Source organism: Tupaia chinensis, unplaced genomic scaffold, assembly GCF_000334495.1.
Source record: "Tupaia chinensis unplaced genomic scaffold, TupChi_1.0 Scaffold000139_1, whole genome shotgun sequence".
Lineage (NCBI taxonomy): Eukaryota > Metazoa > Chordata > Mammalia > Scandentia > Tupaiidae > Tupaia > Tupaia belangeri.
In genome coordinates this window covers 4,397,927-4,419,897 of record NW_006159609.1, presented here as the reverse complement: position 1 = coordinate 4,419,897, position 21,971 = coordinate 4,397,927, and the positions used below count along the sequence as shown (strand labels likewise).

Below are 21,971 nucleotides of genomic sequence, written 5' to 3'. Positions count from 1 at the left end.
TTATGATATTCTCCACATATGATGAGTTTACTGTGACATAACTATGTTATAAGTCAAAGAACATCTGTGGTAGTTCTGCCTAATTCGGACTGAGTTAGCAACAGTAACATACATATAATCTTGCTTAGAGAATTTGAATTCCAATAGCTCTAGTTTCAACACCTTCTTAGGTTCAGACCTGTAATTACTGAAATTATTTAGTACTGGCAAAGATCATGAGCAATTGTCTATAAAGCAGATAATGCTGAACTGCCTAGGGGCACTAATTTTCAAGGGTAGATGATTAGTGACACTGTTTCCTGTCCTTTTCTGAGCTGCAATAATCAGCTGTTATTGTTTGTATGATTTTTTAAATATCCATGATCCTTACCTCTTGCTAGACTAAATCATATTTCTTAAAATAAATTCAAACTCGTTTTGTGATGAAAACTCCTGACATATTTGGCGATTACTGATGACATTTTGTGATTTCATAACATCAGAGCTGGAGCTCCCTGATCTAATGGTGGAATTGGTTTTTGCAGATGGTACTCTCAGTCTCTCATTTGTTCTCGGCTGTGGAAATAAAATTCAGAAGCTTTTTGGTGGTAGCCAGGAGGATGAAGGACACCAAGAAGGACAGCATTGCTCACAATTATCTTATTTCCCCGTTACCTGCTTTTATTAAATTTATCATTTTATCTTCTGAAATATTAAGAACTCCACTAGTCAGTTATTCATACTTTTTTAAAAGTAATTATGTAATTTTGTTTATCATTAATATTTTTAAATTTGGCACAAGGCATGTGTGTGAGAGAGAGAGAGAGAAAGTGAGAAAGCAAGCTGCTAGGTCAGGTCAGCCATGTTGGACTCTGACACCTTAACCGCCACACCACCTGCTTGCTCTAGTTACCCTTACTTTGCGCATAACTGTTTAACTGTCCAGGCATGCTATGGAGTTTCATTTTGGAACACACTAGAGTCGGGGAGCCTATGAGGGGGCAATTTCATGAAAGAAATTATTGGAAGAGACCAAAGGCATCAGGGAAGCAGGAGAGAAAATACCCAGAAGATAAAGATCAGAATGAGAACCAAAAGTAAAATCACGCATTTTCCTGGAATCCCTTTGATAATAACTATAACAGCCTCTGGACTAACTCTATCTAGCAGTTTACCATGCATAAAATACTTCAACAGAATCTTCCATTTTATTCTATGAGAAAAACGCTTTACAAAAAGTGTTCATTTCTTTCTTTCATGAGCAAGAGAGACACAGAGAGAGAGAGAGAGAGAGAGAGAGCCTTCAGCAGGGTCATGATGCCATGACCCACCCTCCACCACAGATTATGGGCACGTGTGCACATCTAGTATATCCAGAGAGGTCTCCGGTCTTGAACCTGAAAACTTCCCATGTAAGTCAGCTGCACACAGTGTGGCATTTTATTGCTGTTCCACTATTCAAGATTATTAAAATCTAGAAATCTAGAAGTGTGCAAGGCAGATAGTGCTACATTTTCAAATGAAAACAAACAAATAACAAAAACATTGCCCCATGCATTAGGCAAGTTATGCAACTTACTTAAATTCACATGGCAGATAAAAGATAGAATTAAAACTTACACATAAGTCTTATGACTTTTTTTTTCCCCTTGGAGAGTTTTTTTTTTTTTTTTTTTTTTTTTTTAGGGGGTTTGGCCTCCCCGGAAAGACAGAAACGGCCCTGGAAAGACAGAGAGAGACACAGAAACAGGAAGCAAGAAATCACCCCCCAGGGGGTATGGCCATGCTGCAATCCCTTCTCCTCCTGTCTCCTCTTGGAATCTTGGGCACACACGCACACACACCCAGTGTGAGTTTAAGTCACCGGGTCTGGGACTCGAACCGCGGTCGACTACGTGGGAGTCCAGCGACATAGCCATTACGCTAACTGCTGGTCCCAGTCTTATGACTCTTAAGTCTTTTTCTTTTGAGAGGTTTTTGCTATAGGGCGCATGCTCTCCCCAGAAAGACAGAGAGAGACAGAGAGACAGAAAGTGAGAAATCACCCCCCAAGGGGGATGGCCATGCCGCAATCCCTTCTCCTCCATTCTCCTCTCAGGATCTTGTGCACACATGCACAAGCGCCCGGTGTGAGTTTAAGCCTCTGTGTCCAGGACTCGAACCACGGTTTACTACATGGGAGTCCAGTGACATAGCCATTACGCTAACTGCTGGACCCATGACTCTTAAGTCTAAAGTCTTGATTTCTTGCCATTTATGACTCCTACCTATGTATGCTGTTGTCACTTGGTCCTGTTACTCATCTCTGAGAAAACTAAACCTTTATTGAATCTAACCTACTTGCTCCATTGCCCCTTATAGAGCAACTGAACACTGAATTGCCAGAGAACATCCACAAATTTTGAGTCACTACAAATGAATGGTCTCCAAATTTAACACTGCCCCTTCCCTGATCAACTTGCTATCCTTGTTCCTGTAAAGATAACTGCCAAACTCTTCATTTTCTGTGTTACTTCCAACCAATAAGTTTGTCTCCTACTTCCAAGAGAAAAATGAAGTCATACGATGAGAAGTCCCTGGAATTCTTACGCCAGATTTAGATATCTAACTACATGCAAACTCATGCTCTCTTCTCTCTTCTTAGTACAATGGAGCAAGTGTTCCTTCTGACACCAAAAATCCATCAATTCATATCTTTTTAAAACCTTACTTAATATTTAATTCCTCTCTATATAGCATCTTCAAACCCATTCTGTACTTAAATCATTCTGTGAATACTCAAACATATTGTGGTATCACCTATCCCTGATGAATTTCTCTATTGTCCTAGCACCTCCCCTTGGCTACTGTTCTCTTTTTCCTCTCCACAAATCAAGCTTATCAGAAATGCTGTGTTCATCAACTCTTCTTCTTCCTTTTTGAGTTCTCGTTATGCTATTCTAATACAGTCCCCTATCAATGTCCCTACCAAGAAAAATAGAGTATGTTCCTTCTAAATTCATCAGTAACCTGTATTTGGCTACAACTAATGCAATCTCTTCAGTCCTCATCTTGGTTCTCCTCACAGCAACATTTAGCCCAGTTGCTCACTCCCTCCTCGAAACATGTCACTCACTTTGGGTCTCTGTACTCTCCTGGTTGTCATCCTACCATTCTGGTCACTACTTATTATATTTACATTTCATTTCTCCTTTGACCTATTGGTCCTCATACTTAGAAACAAAAACAAGGGAGAAAAACCAGCTATGCTCTATTTTGCATGCTTTCAGTTGACATTTAATTTTTTCATCACAAGTTTAAATAATAGCAAAAGATATAATTTATGGCATACGGTGAATTGTGAAATTTTATTTTTTTCACTATTACATCAGTATTTCAAATGTCTTCAGTAGAATTTAAATATATGCTGATTTGAAGTTCATGCTCACAATTTTAAGTACATATAAATGTACAAGGTCTTCTTGAGCAGCTGGAAACTTTACATAGATTCTTTTATATTCTTGAACCTATGTTTCCCCATTTTATTTCTTCCAAAGTTTATACCATAATACATTTTTATGTTTTAATAACTTGTACTGATATCCCTAAGATATCAAATAAAAATGTATAAATATAAGTTTATGATTCCTTCCCCCCAAATTTCCTGTAACTAAAACACTCTAAATATTAAAAATCTTCTTCTGGACTGAGTATGATATTATTAGACTAGAAAATTGATTAAAATAATCATAATATATTTGAAATTCAGTTTATAAATATCAAACAATAAAAATGGAATTATATTGAGGATTCTTTCCTTAATAGGGCAAGTAGAGCTTTTAAAAATTAGATCATGTTTCCATAGATGAATATCCATGGAAGACATCAGAATAAGATAAGACTTGAAACTTTTTATTCATTTATATAGATGTAAATGTTCAGAAATCTTGTTTACATACCAAGTAGGTAGAAATGAAAACTTTCAATTTCTTCTAAGTTATATGCCTTAAATTCATTGATCTATTATTAAAATTATTTTAATAATCAGCTAATAATTGCTTTACAATTTCATTAACAGCAAAACATTGGAAACCACATTACTTACTGAAAGGATTATTTATCCAGTCATTATGGTCATTATCTTTCTCATGATAGGTGATGATATTTCAGAATGTCAAATTGTTTCTTTATACCTAGGGCAATGAACCATAGCAAGATTTGGGATGGGTAAGACCTAAATTTTTCTTTTGAAATATGGGAGAATAGCAATAATAAATCCAAGGGTGGTAAAGAACTGCCATAAAACTACAGCTACTTCCTAGGCAGATCAACTTGAAAATGTGGACATTAAAACCCATAAATCTTTTCATGTGCTTCTAGAGATATGCATTAGTCAGATACAAACCTCTGTTCTAACCTGCATCGGTAAATTTGGAATAACTTTGGGTGTAGTCCTGGGTCTCTTTTCTTTTTACTATGCACTTTTTTTTTCAAGGCAATCCCTTAATTCTCTTGGTTTTACTAATTCAAATGACATTTCTACCTAGATCTCTCAGAGTTTCAAATCTGTATGTTCAACTGCCTATTTGATATCTCTACTTGAATTTCTTGTAGGCAACTGAAACACTGTCCATATGGAACTACTCAATGTATCTTCCAAATTTAACTCTCTACTGGTCTTTACCAGTTGCTATGTTCTATCCCTCAGATTTATCCTTTGCTAATTCTACTATATGATGAAATCAATTGAAACAAGCTCATTATATACTCAGCACCTGATATGGGACCTAGGACAGAGAAGGGACAGATGATTTATTTGAAGAAATACCACATTCTTCATATCCCATTCCACATAAGCATTAAGGCTTATTAAGTTTGATACTTAAATATACTTCAAAATCTGTCTACTTTTCTGTCTTTTTACCAAGATTTTAGTCCAAGCTACCATCATTCCTCACTTAATTATTATAAGCTACTCAACCTGCAGGCACTGTTATGAGTTAAGCCAGACTTCCATAGCAATCAGGATGATTTATTTTTTAATAGATAACAATTTAATTTAGTCATTTTTTCCTCCATTGAAGCATTTAAGGTTTCATGTTGCTTTTGGAAAGATGAAGAATAGATTATTCATCATGGTGCCCATGGCTCTCTCCAATGTCTCATATCTACCTCTCCACCTTCATCTTGTACCAGTCTGTTCTCTTTCACCAACTCTAGTCCCAGTAACTTCTCCCATATTCCTTCTCATGCCTTAGGACATGCTCTCTCTGCCTGAAGACACTATGAGCCTCAGTTGCCAAGTTAACATTAACCTTAATGTTTTAGTTTAAATATCAACTTTCTATAAGGCTTCCCTTCAATACCTTAGACAATACAAGGGCACTTCAAATATCTGTAGGAAAACAAAATTAAAAGATAAAAATGAAAAATATGAACTTTGTTTTTCAATTTAAACTACACCACTTTTGTAAATGATGACACCAGTTGTTTAGTCCTCCCTAAAGAACGGAAGGTCTTGGGAATTTAACCAAAACAGTGCAGTTGTTTTTATATTAACTGAGAAAAATGGATGCTCTTTTTTTAAAAAAAAATTATTTAATTTTATTCATTCATTAATTCATTTATTTTAATTTGAGCAGAGAGAGACAGAGACAGAGAGAGAGAAAGAGAGAGAGAGAAAAGGTCTGGAACTTGAACAGTAATCAGCCATGCGGGAGTGTCCAGCACCTTAACCACCATGCTGCCTGATGGCCCTGAAAAATGGGTGTTCTTTAAAGATATTTTAAAATTAGGCAACAAACAAACAAAAAATCAGAAATAGTCAAATTAAGACAGTAAGATGGATGCTTCATGATTTTCCACTGAAAATCTTGTCAAACTACCCTGTTTGATGAGAGGAATGAGTGGCAGAGCTGTCTTAATGGAGGGCTCTCTCAGGTGTCTTCCTTCTAAAATTCTGGTTAATTTTTCTGAAAACATTCTCGTAAGAAGTATACATTATCATTATTTGGCCCTCCAGAAAGTCAACTAGCAAACACCTTGAGCATTCCAAAAAAACTATTGACATTATCTTTACTCTTGACTGATATGCTTTTTGCTTTGACTGGTAGCCGTTGCTTTGATCGTGTGTTGTTTTCAGGGTCACACTGGTAAAGCTGTGTATCATGTCCTATTACAGCGTTCTGAGAAAATACTTCAGGATATTGACCCCACTTGTTTGAAATTTCCATTGATAGCTCTGTTGTTGTCTGCAGCTGATCTAGGTTAAACAGTTTTGGCACTCAGAAAGCAGAAAGTTTGTTCAACTTTCATTATTCAGTCAGATTTGTATAAGCAGAACCAACTGAGGTTTCTATGGTGTTAGCTATCATTTTTGTTGATCTTTGGTCCTCTTCAATTATGGTATGGATGTTATTAATTTTTTTCTGACAAACTGATATGGATTGCCTGCTGCCATTGAGTGATCTTTAACATTGTCTTGTCTCTTGTTAAATAAGTTGTACATTTGTAAACTGTGGATTTCTTTGGGCCTTTGTTCCTATATATTTTTCAAGAAGCATCAGTGACATTACTATTCTTACACCCAAGCTTCACCAAAAATTTGATGTTTGTTCCTGCTTCAGTTTTAGCAGAATTCATGTTGCTTGGATATGGGTACTATTCAAACTTATGCGTTATCCTTCTTAGTGCTGCAAAGTAGATCCTGTTTAGACATGTTATAACAAGATATTACAAGTTGATGTTTAAAAATTTTTTGAAAACCACGCTTTGTTTTCCGTAATAGACATTTTCCATGAACTTTTAAAAGAGCCCTTGAATTAGGTCATACGATTATGTGCTTTTCTTTCATGATCCATTTAATGTCTAAATACACATTCATTGTTATGCTAGGTTGAGAGCTTCATGAAGGCACAGATCTGTTTTTCCTGTTTCCTTCTCTAATTTTATTTTTTATTTTTTTGAGAGGGATTTTAGCTATAGGGTATGTGCACGCACCAGAAAGACAGAGAAAGACAGAAAGTGAGAAATCAACTCCCAGGGAGAATGGCCACTGTGCAATTTTTTTCGTCCATTCTTCTCACAGTATCTTAGGCACCCAGTGTGAGTTTTAAGTCACTGGGTCTAGGATTTGAACACCAGGGTTGACAATGTGGGAGTCCAGTGATGTAACCATTATGCCATCTGTTGATCCCCCTTTTAATTTGTTTGTTTGTTTCCTTCTCTATTCCCAGCTCCAAGTGCCTGATATATAGCAGAGTACCTAATAAATATTTATAGGGTCAATGAATAACAAAATTATTGGATGAAAATGGCAGATTCTGTGTCAGTTTAATAAATATTTGCTTTATGCCTTATGTTTGTCACATCACTTAATTTGTCACCTTAGATGACAGTGATATCAACTCACTCAAGATCTCTCACCCCAATACATTGAAAATCTTGAAAGTACCTTCTCTGACTCTCCACATACAAAACATGTCTTGGCTCATTTCCTTTTCTATCTCAGGTTTGCATGTTTTGATGTCCCCGTCTGAATGTCAGAGAAATGGAAATGCAGGAGAGATGAGTTTATGGCACAGAAAGCAACTATGGTACTCTCACAAATGACACAACAAATCAAACAATGAAAGCTTTTAAATGAAGCGCTAAAATATACATAATTTAGCAACACTGTATAGCTGGGATAATGACCATTAAAGAGTTTGTGTTTTAACACAGACATGAATATTCAGCACAAACATGAACAGAGACACAGGTAATAATTCATTCTTTGATTGTTTTCTAAAAGGAACATTGCTTTCTTTTTAATGGTCTACCTTTCTCTTTAGTAATTTACTACTAAATTAGACTATAATGCTTAAAGAAGTTAATGAAGTATAGGAGTAGAAGGAAAATTATACTGCCATTTTAATTATTAGCAGTATTGTGGATTATAAATTGTGGCCCTGATGTTTGTGTTCTAAATGCCAGACTAACTTGCATAACCAAAAATGACTGGTGCCTAATTCAGATAACACATGGGTCTTCACAGACCACTTCTAGGTCACTAGGCTGAGGATGGCTTATTAATTATATTAGCTACAATTATTGGAGTAGAACTAAAACTGAATCTTACCACCTTTTGAGAAGCTGGTTATAATTAGTAAAAGATGTATTCTTTTTTTAATAAAGAATTATTTGATTGATTGATTATTTATTTATTTATATTTGACCAGAGAGGGACACGGTGAGGGGGATAGAGAGGGAAAATGAGAAAGCAAGTCACCAGGTATGGGACTCAAACCACGGTTGGCCATGTGGGAATCCAGAGCCCTTAATCACCATGCCACCTGCCGGCCCCAAAAGATGTATTCTTAATGCAATCAGTTATAATGTAAAAGAAACCTTGTGGTATATGATTTAACAGAATTTAAAAAGTAAGGAATAATGGAGCCACTTCATTTCAAGCCCAGAAATACATGAGTAACAACTAATCTGTTCTCATGCCGGATTTTAAATTTTTTTCCACAAAGATGTGTTACAGTGTAATAAACAACTTAAATGTCAAAATATGATAAAAGCTTTTTAAACAGCACTATATCCATATGACATGAAATTAAGTGGCTATCTAAAATAATGTTTACAAAGTATTTTTATGCAAAGAAATGCCTATGTTGTGATATTAAGTGGAAAAGATAAGATAAAAAGTTCAACTCTAAAAATGCACTGAAGATGAAGGAGTGCAAGAAATAGATCCTTTTGGTGATGGGATTATGAATGACTCTAATTCACTGTATAAGTGACTGTACTTTCCAAATTTTCTACAAGGAACCTACATTACTTTAAATCAAAGAAATATATTATCTTCAAAACCAAATTTATTTAGTCTTTATCATTTATACAGGATTATGTAGTGACTAGACTGCCAACGAACACACATCAATCATGCTCTGAAGAGCTGAAAGAATTTGGGTACCACTTTGGAATATTTGTGTTTTTAATTTTTAACACTGACACAGGATGCTGGTAGGGCTTTGTGCTCATAGATTCTTCAATATATGTTCAATTATTCAGCTACATGTAACTGCAGCCATGTGCTCTAGTGAGAAGAACATGAATTTTGGAGCATGACAGACTGAACTGATTTTTATCATCCATTTCTAAATAACTTAACCTTTTAAAGTCCCCTTAGTTTATGAAAATAAGCTTAATAAATGGTAGCTCTTATCAGTCCCAACTGTGTGCTATGAGTAAGAAACCATGCTAAGCATTGTGGGAAACAGAGTAATGAATAAATAACAGAATATCAGATACAAAAAGAGGTAGCATATTAAGAGGAGTTATAGCTTCCCATGTTTCTTCTCCTCAGATTTCATTGTTAAGAAAATAAATAATTCATATGTAGCTAATAAGTGAGTTACCATTAACATAAAAGAAAAAACATTTTCTATTAGTTTGGAATGAAAGCAATAGTGACTACCACAAAATGTAACATGGGAAACTCTAAAAGCCAAGAACTTTATCAATAACATAGATAGAAAATAATTTTTTTACTGTGTCTAACATTCAATGACTATATTTCCCTTATTATACCTACCAGTTAACACTAAGGGAATTAATACTCCCTACAATCACTTCATGAGAATCCACAAGCCTCAGGAGGCAATTAGGATTTACTCCCACCCACCCCGGCATACATACTCTAGAACTCCTTGACTACAAGACTGCAGCCCACCCCTGTGGCTCTGCTCTTTCCTACGTTCATGTTCCCGAGAGTTGATGGTGTGAGTTTTATACATAACCCTAGACTCAAAAGTGATGGAAAGGCGACAGCTAAATGAAGAAATAGTAGATGGAGTATGGGTATGCAAGTTGTAGTGTAGTGGATATGCAATCAGATCCCTCACCGTGCAGAAAAGAGCTGAGGTTAGGAAGAAAGGGCTGAAAACTGGGGTTGGTGCTTGCTCTTTCTGTGCTGAAATTTCCTGCAGTAGAACTTTGACAAGTCTAAGAAATCTCAAATTCTAACTAGTGTTAAATTCCAGTGTCAGCCTCCTCTGGCAAACTGAAGTTTTGGGTGGGGTGAAGGTGGGAGTGGGTGAGGGAGGGCTCCTTGTGAGCAAAGATTGCCTGCTTGGATTAGGTTGTGTGAGGCGAAACCTCACCCAGATGATATGTGATGGTTCCTTTCACTGTTGCTACAGTCTCTGTGAATGTCAGGGTAGGGCTTGGTAATTACCATTTTCTGAGCTCAGCAAATATAAGTAGTGAAAAAGCTCTCTCCTTACCAAACTTCAGTCAGCCTTCTCTAAGCCTTTTTCCCAAATAAACCTCAACTTTGGGCTTTGGTATTCATTCTTGTCAGGTCTGCATCGCTCTGTTTTAGCAAGAATCTAGCTACATCAGTTTAGAGAGAATCCCTCATCCTGTATATCTGATCATCTTGGCCTGTCTTCAGTATTAATTCCCTTCAGTCATTTTAGCAAGAATCTCCCCTTACCCCTGATGTTTCTTCTTGGTAATTTTCTATCCACTACCCCCCAACCTGCTCTTCGGCTGTAAATCTCCATTTGTACATGTTATATTTGGAATTGAGCCTATTTCTATCTTGAGGTCTCAATTTCTCTACTGCAACAGTCCCTGAATAAAATCTGTTGCCCCCCCACCACCAATTTAACTACGGCCCAGCTCAGGGTTCTTTGATACAGTCCAAATATAATTATGATTTTGTTATCTGAATGTTTAGTTAGTTTGCAGTGACTAGATGTTTATACAAAGTTTAGGACATTATTAAGTATTTGTCAATAATAAAGTAATAACTGTTAAAAAAATCAGCTCTTGAAAATAACTAGAATTATCACTGACTTAAAAACTAAGAGATACTAGGCCATTAGAAAAGCCATAACATATATCACTATGCAAAAATGTATCATGACTTTTCTGATGACCCCAATAATTCAAGTGTTTTTTCTATCTTCCCTAAAACCATTTTATTATGGTCTAGATCCCAAAGAGCTATTGTCTAAAATCAATACAAAATAGTTTCAAAATGTTAGAATGACAGCATGTTTTCTTTAGAGACTATCAGAAATAAGAGGAAATGATTTATCAGCATTTAAAGTGGCAATCAGCTTTTTGGCATATGAAAATAAAGAAGAATGGATCTTCTCAGAGCTATAGATTTAAAACAAAGGGTTGAATTTCTGGCCATAACAGTTTTTTAAACTGCTCAGGTTGTCAAAAAATACCAGATGATTAAAATATACTTTTAAAACGAAAAATTCCCAAAGATTTTTCTATAATAACCATTTTATGGAGAAAGATGTTAATGTTAAGAATGTTCTATAGCCTTCCTAAGATCTCATGGGTAGATAATGGGCAGGGAACCTCATGTCTCTAGCTTTCAGAAGAACAGTGGCTGTTTTTAACTTTCAGTCAGAGCTAGAATTTTTGGTCTCAACTTAAAACTAATGCCCCAAATTGCTCCCTGCATACAAGGGCCAGGATTGAATTAGAATTTCTAGCGCTTCATGGAGTCAACCTTAAAAAATGTGAACCATTACTTCTGGGTCTCAACAGTCTTATCATTCCTCTGTAAGGAATGAATATGCTGTTCTTTCCTTTCTTGAATATATTGGACAACTAGACCTTATAAAACATAGCATGAACTAATCTTACTAAATTTTGAAGCAATACAGTTATTTGTACTTGGCTTTGAAAAACTGAAATATTACTTATTAGGTAATTTTTATACTGTGTTGATATAGTTGGTATACAAGGTCAAATATCTGCTGGTATGGTGTAGAAAATGGAGCATGTTGTGATGTTTGCCTTTCAAAACTTACTTAGACCAGAAAGAGATGGAGCACACAATAAAATCAATTTTATCTTTACATGACTGATAATAGTAAGTTGAGAGCTTTTTGACTCTAAAACTAGCAGAAAAATTCCTCATATTTCTAAATCAGAATATTTTATGCCAGAAAAAATATAAAAGGGAATAAAAAAAAAAAAGCAGTGGAGCCACCACCAGGACTGAGAGTCCATGCTCCAGTCCTGCCGCCCGCCTAGTGTCCATTCCACCATGGGAGTGCAGGTGGAGACCATCCTTCCTGGAGACAGGTGCACCTTCCTGAAGCATAGCGAGACCTTGTGGTGCACCACACCGGGATGCTTGAAGATGGAAAGAGATTTGAGTCTTTCTGGGACAGGAACAAGCCCTTTAATTTATGCTGAGCAAACAGGAGGTGATCTGAGGCTGCTGGGAATAAGGGGTTATCCAGATGAGCGTGGGCCAGTGAGCCGAACTGACCATCTCCCCAGGCTATGCCTACGGTGCTGGGTACCTGGACATCTTCCCTCCACAGCCACTCTCATCTTCAACATGGAACTTCTAATACTGGAATGTTAGGAGTGGCCTACTCCCTCAGCTCCCTGTTCTTGGGTCTGCCATAGAGGGACATGGTGCCTCCAAATGCTTGCACATGACTCTTCCCGGAGTTTTCCTGATGTTTAACTACACTCTGTGTAAACATCTACCCTGACCGAATGTGTTCTGTTCCTCAACTTTGCTTCCTCCACCTCCATTTCCTCTCCCTTCCCCCTCAAATGTGTGTTTACCTAAACTATATGTCATAAGTCTCAAATTTTACATTATATTTTGTCTTTGTTTTCATTTCAGGGTGAAGTTTCAGTTTCAGTGTTTTGGATTTAGGTTTCCAATTAGGTATAGCGCAAATGATGGGTTAACTTGAGAAGAGGAATTGGTGTTGGGAGGGTGTGAGAATCTTTATTTTAGTTTTTTGGGGGGATGAAATTTTTATCTATAGTAAACATTCTTGCTGCTGCACTGCAAAGCCATAGCAGATTTGAGGCACTGTTAAGGACTGAATGATTCTCTTGAGAAATAACCTCCGGTTAAATTAAAAGCTACCCTAAACTGAAGTGGGGGGGGGGGAGAGCCTTTGTCTCCACCAGTCTCACCATCCCTCCTTTCCCTTAAACCCTTTGCCTTTTGAAAGCAGATAATTTTCACTGCCAGGTGGACACTACAGGTATCTGTCCCTGTGTCAGCGGGGACTTCTGAAGCCTTGTGGCCTGTTTTTCTTTGTTAGTTTTCTTTCTTTTTCATCTTTCCTGTAGTTTTTTAATGGAGTCTCAGGACTTTGGTAATCTCATAAATATCAAAGCTCTATCACTTCCTAAATTTTAAGAACTTTAATTGAAAGTTTACAATGAAGGTGCTGTTTGTAGCCTTAACACGCAGTGAAAGCCCAGCCATCGTGACACATCCTTGAGCGTTCTCTTGAGAAAGTGATGCTGGTCATGGCAGCTTCAGCATTTCCTGGTTTTTGATGCTTGACTTCCTCTGCTGATATCAAAGTCTCCTGATTGTTCCTCCCCCAGTCCCTTCTCACCCTTTTGCTGTCCTGGGTAGTGATTTGGTGGGAGAAATTGTTGCTCTTCCTGCCCCCCTCCTAACCCTGGCACCATATATAAGTTTCAAGTTTTATTATTGCAATTAAAATGCTTTCTGATAGTTTTTCAAAAAAAAAAAAAAGCTTCGTTTAGATATAATACAGATACTTTACACTTTGTCCTCATACAATAGTTAATTCAGGTATTTTTTCTTTTGAATGTATTTGCAGAACTGCACCATCATCAGCACTGTCGAATTTTAGAACATTTCATCACCCTGGGAAGAAATCTTGTATCTTTAACCAGCTCCTGACAACCTCTAATCTACTTTCTATCTGTATTATTTCCCTGTTCTAGATATTTAACATAAATATAATTGTACAATATGAGGGTACTTCAAAAAGTTCATCGATAAATGGAATTAAAGTATAAGTTTATTCTGATGCAAAATTTTTTTAACTTGTTTGAAATCCAGGCATTATTCATATTCTCTTTGAACGTTTGAAGACCGTTTTTATGTGGTCTTTTGTATCTGACTTCTTTTCCTTAGCACATTTTCTGTTTCATCAATGTTGTAGCATATTTTAGTACTTCATTCTTTCCAGGGCTGAATAATATTCCATTGCATGGATACAGTACAATTTGTTTATCATTTCATCCACTGATGGGCATTTAGATTGGTTCCACTTTTGGCTATTATAAATAATGATGCTATGAACATACAGTACAAGTGTATATATAGACGTTTTCAAGTGTCTTGTGTATGTACTTATGAGTAGAACTGTCAGCAATGTACCTCTATTTTAAACTGCTTGATGGACCCCCAGCATGTTTTCCAAAGCGCACCATTTTACATTCCTACCATCAGTGCCGAGGGTTCCCATTTATCTACATCTTTGTCCATCGTTTTGATGATAGCCATCTTAGTGGGTTTCAAGTGGTATCTTATGTAGTTTTTATTTGCAGTTCTCTAGTGAGAACTATTGAACATTTTTAAAGTGCTCATTAGCCAAGTGTATGTCTTCTTTGAATAAATATATATTCAGATCTATGCTAGTCTGAATAATGACCCCTCCCCAAACAAATCCATGACCTAATCTCTAGAACCTGTGAATATATTACTTTATATAGAAAGAGAGATTTTCCAGACATATTTAAGACATTTAAAATGGGGAGATTACCTCAATTTATCTGGGTGTGACCAATGTAATCACAGGAATCCTTACAAAAAGGAGAAAATAGAGTCATAATCAGAGAAAAAAAATGATGTAAGTAAATGTTGGACTGATGCTCTTTGTGAATGGATAAAATCTGCGCAAAGGAGTGCAAGTGGCTTGAAGCTGGGAATACAGAAGGAAACAAACCAAGAGCCTTTGGAGCTGCCTTGTCAACATCTAGAGTGTATCTCAGTGGGTATGATTTTGAATAGCTCACCTCTGGAAAGATAAGTTAATAAATTTATATTATTTTAAACCATTAAATTGGTTATATTAGCAATAGGAAGATAATACAAAACCCTTTGGCTATTTTTAAATGGATCATTTCTCTTTTTACTGTCAAGTTGTAGGAGTTCTTTACATGTTTTAGACACAAGTCTTTTACCAGATATATTATCTGTGAGGATTTTTTTCTCATTCTGTGGGTTATCTTTTTATTTTCATGATGGTATCCTGAACAACAGAAAATCTTTAATTGATGAAGTACAATTTATCTGTATTTTCTACTAGTTTCTGGGTTTTGTGTCGTATACAGAAACCACTGCTTAATCCAAGATCATAAAGATTTATTGTTATGTTTTCTTCTAAGAGTTCTATAGTTTTAGTGCTCCTATTTTAGTCTGTGATCCATTTTGAATTCATTTTTTGTGTGTGATGTGAGATAGGGGTAGGCCAAACTTCATTCTTTTGCATGTGGATATCCAGCAATTTAAAAGTAATTTCTGGAGGAAAAAAAACTGCAACAACTATTTAAATTAACCCATAGAGGAATTCCATTATTGCGTCTTATGGCAGTTAACCAAAATAGGTAAACTTCTAGGCATGCCTTTTCAGTTCTGAAAGATCACTTACAGGTACCTGGTGCTCTATTAGATATGCAGCTAACATTATTATTTTGTTTAGAAAATGTCCTGTCTTAGGGAATTGTCATTGACAATCAACACAAAATAATTTCCTAAGTGACTTTTCTTTTGTCCAAGTAAATTGTCAACACAGTTAGGTCTGAAAATATGAATAAAGGAAATCAATAGAGAGAGGTCATTCCCTCTCACCCTTTCTCATTTTTATAGCAGAGATAGAAGATTGAGTCCACTGAGATTCCAACTACACATCTTTCTAAGGAAGGTGCTGTTGCCAGTTATACTATAATGCCATTAACATTTTTTTTTTAAATGAAGGTCTTCTTATTCAGAGAAATAGCTGGGATTGTGTGGGCTTATGTCCCACTTTGGCCCCAAAACAGCAATGAGAGAAAGTTCCTATAGCAGGGAAGGCACTAAAAGTCTCTGTCTTTGAATTAAACATTTACCATGCCCATAGTCGTTTGATACAATAAGCAGTTGGGTTACAGTGGAAATTGCCATGTGGTAACAGGTTTTATGTGCAATCACTCCAATTTATGAAAATCCAATATGGAGAGGTGCTCTTAGAATTTGGCAATCTCTTACGCTATTTCACTTCCTGGAAATTTGTTATTTTTTTAAATAATCTGAAAGTAGGTAGTGGGGAGTTACGTTTCAGACTATGATGCTTAGCAGTTTGTCTTTTCTTCTGCTTGGTGCTTCTCTTTTGCATGGAAAAAAATCTTTAAGTTTTGGTCTTGCTTCTTTATTCCCAAGTTACATGATGCCTCATCTCCTGATGATGACCAATCTTTTTTCTTTTTCCTTCCTTTTCTCCATTTTGCTCCCCTCCCTGCTCTATTCCTCTTTGTGTTCTTATTTTAAAATCATTAATGAGTTCATGGATATTTTCAATGGGGAAAAAAGGAGAAAGAATTGCCAAAGGCCAGTCAGAAGGACAATGTTACAGTTTATACACAGGGATTGCATTCTTGAAACACTGGTCCTAGATCTCCAACTTATCAATGTAGTCAAAACGCAGTAAGAGCAGTATTATTCTTGTTTGAAATGAACTTGTATGTTATCTTGGATTTTATAAGGACAGAGCCAACCTTACCTGTAAATAGACACAGAAGTAATAAATGAAGCGATGGATTTAAAGAAAACTTTACTTTTTCATCCTTTGTGGGAGTAGAAATGATTGCACTGAAGGCTAAGAGATTAAATTGTGCCCCTTGTCAGGAAATTGGCAAGCAGCCATCTTTTCTGCCTGCTTCTACATGCTGCTTTTGTGCTGTGGATGGGCTTAATAAATGCACTGTTGTGTAAAATGTCATTGCTGCATCGCCAAGTAGAGGCTGTCATGTGATAGCTTTTCCCCAGGATGACATATCAATATTGGTCCTTGGCAATCCAGGGACTTCAAGCTACATAGAGGGCATTTTTATAATTCAGACACAGAACAGAAATAAAAATCATTCTTCAAAGCATAGAAATATTTCTATTTTTCTTTGAAAGAAAACATTATTGTCTTTCCAAAATGTAATCTTTGAAAACAGGTAATACCATAACATTTTAATGACCATTTTTGGCTGACAAACTACAAATACTAGTAATATTTTTTAAATGTATCGTTTGTCTGTTAATCAGATAAATGCAGAGTGAAGCAAGGAAATATATTGCTTGCCTTGAAAAACAGGCAAAATTAAACATGTGCAGAAACATGTAATACTGACAACATTTTTTTTAAAGAGAGATTTTTGCTATAGGGTATGTACATTCACTGGAGAGACGGAGAAAGACAGAGACAGAGAGTGAGAAATCATTCCCCAGGGGGATGGCTATGCCACAATCTCTTTGCCTCTATTCTCTTCTTGGGATCTCAGGCACACATGCACACAAACCTGGCGTGAGTTTTTTTTTAAGCCACCACATCCAGGACTTGAACTGTGGTTGACTACATGGGAGTTCAGTGACATAACTATTATGCCATCTGCTGGTCCCTGAACTACTGACAACATATTTTTAAATTGACCCTCTGTAAGACTGTTAGTAAAAGTAAAATATGGTATAATCTTCTTGGAAAGTTATTTAGTAATTTGTATCTAAAGATTTTTACAATGTTCATGCTATTTGGTCCAGAAAGTCTCCTGCTAAAAATACATCCTAAGGAAATAATGAGAAACAGGGTCAACAATGTTTTCTAAAAAATGGCCATGTTTTTTAAAAATGCTGAGAAACTAAAAAATAAATTCCTAACAATGTGAATTATTAAATATGCCATTACACATTACACAGCAATTACAATAGTTGTAAAGTCTCTTTTAATGATACAGGAAAAGGTTCTTGAAATAAAGAGAAATTAAACAAATACTAAATATTATATAGAATACGATCTACATTGAATTTAAAAAAAAACAAAAAACAAAAAACAAAAACAAAAACCAGAACGATATGTACAAAAAAATAGTTAAGTGATTTGCTCTGTGTAGTATGAAAATAAATATGCTGTGTTTTGTTTGTCTAATATCTTGTATTTTATGGATATTGCACAAAGGACAAATACTATAAAGATACATGTATAAGAAGCTATGTTCTACTGGAAAGGATAGTGGTCCAGAAAAATTCACCTAAACCACCTAGGTTCTCCTTGCCTGGCCTTGTGACTGAAGTCTTCATCTCATTCCCCCACAGCTTCTGTTCTCACCCTCACTCAGGCTCCAGGTGACTCTCATTCCTTTAGCCATCAGTTGCAACCACAGATTTTAGCTAGCCTCAGCTTTGCCATCTTTCTACGTAGGGAATGGGACTATTCTTTGCTTCTGGCCTTAGTCTACCATTTCTTTCTTTCTTTTTTTTTTTTTAAAGAGGCTTTTGCTATAGGGCATGTGCACTCGCTAGAAAGATAGGGAGAGACAGAGAGACAGAAAGTGAGAAATAACCCCCTGGGGGGATGGCCACACTGCAATCTCTTCTCCTCCATTCTTCTCTCGGGATCTTGGGAAAGCACGCACATGCGCCTGGCGTGAGTTGAAACCACCAGATCTGGGACTCGAACCATGGTTGACTACATGGAAGTCCAGCGACATAGCCATTACGCCAACTGCTGGTTGCTGCCCCTGTTTCTGACTGTGCTGTTGGCCTCATGTCTTCAGGTGTATGAAGGGCCTGACTGCAACCATGAGGCTCAGTGAGTGCTCCTGAAGTTCAGAGTGTGACAGTGCCAGCAGAGGCCTGCAACGTGCAAGCCACTCTACAGCCCAGTCACAAGGGAATATTAGGATCCAGAATTCATATGTTTGTATGAAGTATTTATTTTCACATGATAATTTACCACAAATGTATCCATTTAAAACAATATATATTTATTATGTCAAGAGTTTCAACGGGTTGTAAGTCCAGGCATGGCTTGGGGGAATCCATTACTCTGAGTCTCACAAGGCTGCATCAGGGTGTCAGATGGACTGCAATCCTTTCATGAGTTTGTGGTTTTCCTACAAATTCATGTCAGTAAAGACCTTTGTCAGGGGACCAGCAGGTGGCCTAATGATTATATAGTTGGACTCCCATGTACTTGACTGCAGTTTGAATCCTGGATCGGTGACTTACACTCACACCAGGTGTGAGTGCGTGGAGAAGGGACTGTGGCGTGGCCACCCCTGAGGGGTGATTTCTCACTTTCTGTCTCTCTGTCTCTCCAGTAAGTACATGTACCCTATGTGCCCTATAGCAAAAATCTCTCTCTTAAAAAAAACAAAAACAAAAACAAAAAAGACCTTGACACATTTTAAGTACTATGCTGGCTGGCCTTTGTTATAATTAATGCGATTATCATATAGCCATTAATTTAAAGTCCAGATTACTACTTCCTTTGGAATAGACCATGACCTCACTTTTCTGTGCCTCATTTTCTCTGTAAATTTTAGTATGAGTTAACTGTCACAAATATAATTTCTGTCTTAGCCTATCAAAGCTGCTATGTAACAAAATACCATGAACTGGGTGGCTTAGAAATTTATTTGGTTCTGGAGGCTGAGACCTCTCCAATCAAGGTGCTGGCAATTTTGGTGTCTAGTTCATACATGGTAACTCTTAGTTGTACCCTGGGAGTTTTTATAAAAGGTAGCTTTTATAAGAGTACTAATAAAAGCCAAGGCTTCTTTTATAAGGGTATTAATCACACTCATGAGGATTCTACCTTCATGACCTAATTATTTCCGGATGGCCTCACTTTCCAATACCACTGAATTAGTGATAAGGTTTCAACATATGAATCTGGGAAAGACACACTCAGCATGTAGCAATTTATAATGTAAAGTATATATTTTTAAAACATTTTTAATATCTTACCTTCAGGACACACCAAAAGATTTGTTTGCATTTAAAAAAAATGTAAATCTATTTTTAGTTTTTTTTTTTTTTTTAAGAGATTTTTGCTGTAGGGAACGTGTGCTTGCTGGAGAGACAGAGGGAGACAGAGACAGAAGCCAGAAATCACGCCCTAAGGGGATGGCCACATGGCAATATCTTCTTGTCCATTTTCCTCTCAGGATCTCGGGCATGCATGCATATGTGCCTGGCATGAGTTTTAAGCTGCTGGGTCTGGGACTTGAACCATGGTCAACTACATAGGAATCTGGCAACATAACCATTATGCTATCTGCTGGTCCAGTTTTGTTTACTTTTTAAAATGTGGTCTTTTTTTTAAGTAAGGGAAAAATAGCAGGTTTAGTTGTATTATAAATATGAGAACAGAGCTATAAAACCAATTTTTTAGAACCACATCTATCTTTCAAATGGTATTTAATTTCATGTTATGGCCAAGAGAAAAAGAACATGAAAAAATAGGAAAAGGACGCTTAGGGAAGTGAAAAGACTGAAGGAAATATAGGAGGAATGAGATGAAAGGGAATATAAAAAAAAAGACAGAGAAACAGAAGGAAAAGAAGAAAGTAAGAGGTAGAAAGGAGAGGTAAGGAGAAAGGGGGAACCATTGATAAAATTTGTTGAGCACCTACTATGTCCCTGGCATAGCTGAGGACTTGGGCTTTCTCACTGAATCCTAGAACAACCCCATGAAGTAGACATTATCATCACTAGTTTTTGGTTAGAAGACCATGACTCAAAACTGTGATCTTGGGACCAGCAGTTAGCATAATGGCTATGTTGCTGGACTCCCATGTAGTCGATCATGGTTCGAGTCCCAGACCCAGTGGCTTAAACTCACGCCGGGCGCGTGTGCGTGCGTGCCCAAGATTCCGAGAGGAGAATGGAGGAGAAGGGACTGCAGCGTGGCCATCCCCCCTGGGGGGTGATTTCCTGCTTTCTATCTCTCTGTCTCTGTCTGGCGAGTGCACATGCCCTATAGCAAAAATCTCTCAAAAAAAAAAAAACAAAACAAAACAAAACAAAACTGTGACCTTGTCTCAGGTCAATATGTTAGTATACAGAGGTTAGAACCAATATCTTTTCAGAGCTGTATTCTTAAGGACTAAGGGTGAAATAAAAAGTACTGTTCATGGCTTATCTGTCCAGCCTCAAACAATAGTCCTATCGCACTGAGAAAAAAGATTTAGATGGGCTTAATTGGGGTCTGGGTGCTACTGTCTCTTAACACTACCTTAGGATGTCAATTAATTGAATCAAAATGTTAGGATTCTAGGTAAAGCAGATTCTTGAAAGATTTAGGCCTCAGGATAAGTCTTCTGGGCTTTGGTGTCCCCTCCATAAAATATAGTCCTTAGATGAATGTCAAATTCTGAAAATCTATTTTTATTGTCATATTGCCAGATTTTCAGTGATTGTTATCTTTGAGCTTCTGTTGGGTTGTCGGAAAAGTCATGACATTTTAAAAATCTCTTTGTATATGCAAAAATTTGCTGTGACTTTTCAACAACCCAATAAATGTCCCCAAGCTATTCAAGTGCTCGGCAGGAAGCAATAAGGTGTGAGAACAGTCTCAGTGGTAACAGGAAGGATCTACCAAAATGAAATAGAGGCAAAAGGCCATGCTATGGACTGGAAATAGGTGTATTTCATTGCTCCCGTTTGGACCACTACATAGAATTTTGCAAGCTGTTCATCATCTAACCCTAGGAGGTGATATTCACACATAATCCTGGACCATGGCGCTGGCAAAAGGAAGCCATGGGATGAAAAGAGAGTGAAGAGACTGAAGGAAATGCAGAAGGAATGAGATGTAAGGGAATAAAAAATGAGCTTAGCTTACATGGTCCACATTGAGGACCAATAGGTAGCGGTCAGAATATAGGGAATTGTGACTTAGTAGAAAAATAACAAACTTTTTTAATATTAAAAACTGTCTCTGGGGACCAGCAGTTGGTGTAATGGCTATGTCGCTGAACTCCCATGTAGTGCACTGCAGTTCAAGTCCCAGACCTGGTGGCTTAAACTCAAGCTGGGCGCATATGTATGTATGTGCCCAGGATCCCGAGAGGAGAATGGAGGAGAAGGGATTGCGGCATGGCCATCCACTCGGGGTGGGGGTGGGGTGTGGGGGGTGGAGGGGGGGGGGTTGATTTCTCCCTTTCTG

General features: G+C 37.0%; 1 protein-coding gene and 1 pseudogene across 11 annotated transcripts in view; one reads left to right on the top strand and one right to left on the bottom strand.

The window, feature by feature from the left end:
• Positions 1–21,971, bottom strand: part of DLG2 (discs large MAGUK scaffold protein 2) — a 1,612,020-nt gene that overhangs the window by 586,005 nt on the left and 1,004,044 nt on the right. The window lies entirely within an intron of this gene.
• LOC102484695 (peptidyl-prolyl cis-trans isomerase FKBP1A pseudogene) lies at positions 11,959–12,352 on the top strand (annotated as a pseudogene).